Raw genomic sequence first — 5,442 nt, forward strand, 5'->3', positions numbered from 1 at the left:
CAAAATACAGAGTGGCTAGAAAACAAGACTCCTACATATGCTACCTACAAGAGACTCATTTCGGATTAAAAGACACACACAGACTAAAAGGAAGGGGTGGAAAAAGATATTGCCTTGATGGACCTAAAGGGTATTGTGCTGAATGAACTGGGTCAGAGAGAGACAAATATCACATAATTTCACTTACATGTGGATCTAAAGAACAAAATCAACAACAACAACAACAAAAGCGGAAATAAACTCATAGATACAGAGAATATGTAGAGGGATACTAGATTATAGAGGGATTGGTGGGGGGACAAGAAAAAGGCAAAGGGATTAAGAGATACAAATGGATAGTTGCAGAATAGACATGGAGATGTAGAGTGTAACATGGGAAAGATGGTTAATAATGTTGTAATAAATATGTAAGGGAGAAGGGTGGTACTGGATATAGCAGGGTGGTCACTTTGTGAGTTATATAGATCTGTAATCACTATGCTGTACAACTGAAACTAATATATTATTGTATGCCACTATAATTGAAAAAAAACCTCATTGAGTTATACAATGTAAATACGAGCAACTAATTGTCTATTATATTTCAATAAAGCCAAAAAAAAAAAAAAATGAAGCTGGTCTTCTTGTTGTCTTAATAAAAAGAAAAAAAAGAAACACATTCTAAGTTGTTATTGCTGAGTAAAGACAATTTTAAAAAACTCTTGAGAATTCTGTAAAAAACAGCAGGTTCTCAAATAACATCATTTAGTTCAACGCCATTTTTGTTATAATATTGAGAGATTCCGTAGGAACTTAACTTGTTTACATCAATTAGCCTATAGTAAAATTGGTTTAGTTATATGTCATTCTGCTTAAAGTTGCAGAACCTATTAACAACATTAAGGACTTACTGTATTTGTTTCACCAGAGTGCCAAAGAAATGACCTGAGAAGAATCCCCTAAAAAATTATAAGAAGAACTAAAGGAATTACAAATATGAAAAAAGCTCAATGTTGTCCCCAGAAGTAGATATGAAAAAATATTAATTTTCTAAATTATCAGAGAAAAAATTTAACAGAACTAATTTGCAAATATTTATGCATATTTTTATACCACAATTATAGAAGGAAATGGATAACAGATATTTATGGCAATAATCTTGTTTCAGAAATGTTTAAGGAAGAAAAATACCCCTTCATGAAACCTTGTCAAGTGAAAACAAAGTGTGAGGAATAGATAATGTTTGTGATGAGTACCTCAGCCATAATTTGGATCCAGATGTTTTATCTCCTATGATGCTTCTATTTAATTAGTAACAGATTCAATATAGTCACAGATGTGAGTCAGTGAACTGAGAATGATGAAATCATTACACTATACAATTGTTTTAATCAATTTAGTTATTTTTTTCTTCTCTAATGGCCTATTATATGCTCTCATCACAAATAAAATTTGTGTATCTAGGAGAGACTGCAGCATGTTGTGTTTGGTAATGTTTACCACTGAGATAATTTTTCATAAATAATTTTGGATTTCTTAAATGTTTTTGTAAATTGTGGTTGAGAAATAAAATGGTAAAACAAACAAACAAAAACACTAACACAGTGAGTTAGAAAATCGCTCCACATAAAATATTAAATTGTTGCTTGAAGTTTGTTGGAACAAAGATTGAAGCATTCAGGTCTTAGTGTTTCAGGAGAAAAGCAGGTATGTTTGGTATTGGATTAGAATTCTAAATAAGGGCTCTAGCTACAGTATAATGATTCTTAACTATTTATCTTTGCTGAAGCCTACCCTCTGCGTTTTTCCTTTTACACAATCTGTACCCATCAAGGCATCAAAGCCCATTTCGCCTATTTGCAAGAAAGCTGTTGGATGTGTTAAAAATTTAAGATTATCACTATGGTTGAAATTTTATTCTACTATGTGATGAAATGCAAAAACTAAAAATAAAGTACATTCTTACTTCCAAGAAGAAAAAAAGAAAAGAAAACATTAAAAAAAAACCAATGATCACAAAGTAATTGGCAGTAATGTCAATGGTGTCTCACTAAAATTTCACTCTGCATGTTCCGATTGCTTGAGATATTTGATTTTTCTCTCATCTTATTTCCTGATGAAATATCATTTTATACATGTCTCTTAATTCCTATAAAACTTTATTCTCTCCTGAGATAAATGTAGTAGTATAATATGTGAAATAGCATGAGTATTGAGATAGATTTAAGTTTGTCATTGGTATAAAATTGAATAACAGTTGGAAATTTTATCCCCCAAAAAGCAAATTTATTTACTTATTAAACTCTGTTCACACCTGAAGATTTAATTTCTGGTCATTCTTTAAATGTTTTAAATGTATAATTTTCCAAACTTTATACCCTGCTTTTTATTCTCAACATGTGCACTGTCAGAAATCATATAAAGAAAATTTGTTCTTTGCCATTAATTGTCCCTCTGTGTATTAGTCAGAGTTCTCCCGAGAACTCCAAGATTTATTATAAGGAATAGATTCATGCAATTATGCAAGGTGAGAAGTCTCATGATCTTCCATCTGTAAGCTGAAGACCCAGGAAACCTGTTGGTGTCTAAATCCCAATGCCTGAGAACCAGGGGAGACATTGGTATGAGTCCCAGGGCAGGAAAAGACCAATGTCTCAGTTTACTCAATCTGGTAGAATAAGCCAAAATTTCTCTTCCTGTGCCTTTTATTCTACTCGGGTCCTCAATAGGTGGGATGTCCCCTACACTAGAGAGGGCAATCTGTTGTACTGAGTCCACCAGTTCAAAAGTTAATACCATCTCTGAACACGCTCACAGACATACTTGAAATAATGTTTAGCCAATATCTGGGTACTCCATGAATCAGTTGAGTTGACACATAAAATTAACCATCACACAGTTTATACTCATATTTACACAGTACTACTATTTATATTCCCTGTGCATATGACAGCAATAACATCCTGACTGGTCTCTCTTCTTTTTTTCTAACCCCCTCTAGACTATTCTGAAATTGACATTGTTTTTGAAACAAGTCAGCTTATATTACTCTTGCTAAAAACCCTATAACCTCCCACTCCTATTTTAGTCTGACAAAAAGCTAGTCATAATGACCTCTAAGTCTCCATATAATTGAGCCAGTTAATTTTCTCCTTTCCTTCTCTCCCCTTTCTCACTCTATTCCTCCTCTACAGCCTCTTGGGTGTCATTCACATCCCACTTACTGTTACTCGACATAACTGCTTGTTATTCCCTCGGCCTGTGATACTAATGTAGGACAGGGCAAATTTCCCTGAGTGGAGGAGAGACCAAGCCCTGCACTCAGAGAAAAAGAGGGTCCTTTGGCAGAGAGTGTAGAAAGAATTCAACATGCACCAAAGTTGAGTGAAAAGGAGTTTATTAGAAAAGGAGTAACACTCCATAGACAGAGTGTGGTCCCTCTCAGAGGTAGAGAGTGAAAGGGACCCTGAATGTTCAGGGAATTCAGTTTCTATATCATTCTTTAGTTCCTATTTCTTTTGATGTGGACTTATAGTGAGGAAGGGGTGAGGAAAAGAGTATATAGCATGGAAGGCCAGCTGGAAGTTCCCAACCTTTAAACCATAGGTTCCCCATGGTTTTAGCCATAAAAGATTAATGATTTTATTAGTGTAGGGCAGCTACTTAAAGATTCTGTTGAGTGTTTCCCCTTCTACGGGGTGTGGGGAATGGGTTGCTAACAATCCCAGCAGAAATCTTCCTTTGTTCTGAAGGTGTCCTCCAGGCCTGGCTGCAGGGTTGATTAGCATATTGCAGTCTCTGAATGTAGCTTGATTAACATTTTCATTTTCTTGCCTTCTCCCTACATTAATACCGTTCCCAATATAATCAAGCAGCTAATTCTCCAACTTTCTTCCAAGGGTTTCAAAATCCATTGGGGATTTCTCCCTGGAAAGTTTTAAAAATTGAAGATTGATGCAAAACCATGATTTCCCAATTCTGTCATTTCTTGCATATTTATTAGCTGGCATTTTTCCCTAAACAAGAGCTCCCCTGCCCTCTCTCCAACCTCCCTTACTCTTTGAGTAATATTTTGGACTCACTGATTCTGTTTTTACTTAATGTTTTATAATTTATTATTGACTTCTTTATGCTTAAAATTCCCCACATTTGGTCAGTTTTACTCCTTTCAAGTTGGCTTCTTTGTCCTTTTAACAAATCTCCATCAATCTTTGAACATTGTCTTGCTTTCTGGCACAAAAAAAGATAGACCATGCTCACTTTTGAAGAGGGATTTCCCACTTAATTGGCCAACATTTATAATCAGTTTTTTTTTTCTGCTTCTGTAAACATGCTTGCAGCATAGGCCAAAGATCTCAGGGTCAACTGAGAACTCACCCTCCCCTTAAGATATATTGTTTTGAGTTTTTAGACAGATATCCTCTCCCTTTAAGATGTATTGCTTTGGTGCTAGTTAGAAAAGATGTATTGCTTTAGTGCTTTTTAGAAAATCCCATGCTCTGTAACTGCCCGTAGCCCATAGCAATTTCAGGGGTCTATACATCAGGCCATGCCAACTGTAATGAAGCCGGTAAAAAAGTGAAATTGCCCCTAAACTCTGGGCCCAGATTTTCAGAGCACTAGCCCTTCTGGGACTGCCGGTGTAATAAAACTGAGTTCTCTTTCTCTCTGGGTTACTGCTTAGATTTTCGCTGGTCTGATTTTTGGAGCTTTTGGGATTTTTCCATAACACCTTGACCTCTGCTGTCTCAGACCTGGGATCAGCCATTTCTCCAAGAACCTCTAGTTCATTTTAGTGGGAAATGGTGCAAAAGAGCCACTACCTAGGGATTAACTGTCCTTGTTATGAGAGTATCATTGATCTTTTATCTTTATTCTTAACAGCTGTTTCTATTAGTTCTTTATCTATGGTTTTATTTTGCAAATATTTTTCTGTCATTTCTCATTCACCTTTTGTCACACTTACAGTATTTTATGTTAAGTAGTATCTGGATTTTAAGTTGTAATTAGTCAAGTTCTTAGATTTGGATTTTATAAAAATTCGCCTATGTTTTCTCCTTGTACTTGCCTGGTTTTATTTTTACATTTAGATTTCCAATTCATTTAAAATTATTCTGGTGTATGACATAGGGATCCAATTTCACTGGTTTTTCAAACTGATGCAGGACAGGACAAATTTTCCCCAGTGACGAGGAGACCACGCCTTGTTCTGAGAGAAGGGGGTCTTTAGGCGGAAAGTGTAGAAAGACTTCAACACATACGCCAAAGTTGGAGTCAAAAGGAAAGTTTATTAGATAACACTCCACAGACAAAGTGTGGTCTCCTCCTCTCAGAGGCAGAGAGTGAGAGGGACAGTGAAAGAGAGACAGAGTAAAGGCACTGAGAGGGACCTTGAGTGTTCAGGGAATTCAATTTATATGTCATTCTTTAGTTCCCATTTCCCTTGATATGGAATAAGTGAGG

The sequence above is a fragment of the Pteropus alecto genome, unplaced genomic scaffold, assembly GCF_000325575.1.
Source record: "Pteropus alecto unplaced genomic scaffold, ASM32557v1 scaffold94, whole genome shotgun sequence".
NCBI classification, from domain to species: domain Eukaryota; kingdom Metazoa; phylum Chordata; class Mammalia; order Chiroptera; family Pteropodidae; genus Pteropus; species Pteropus alecto.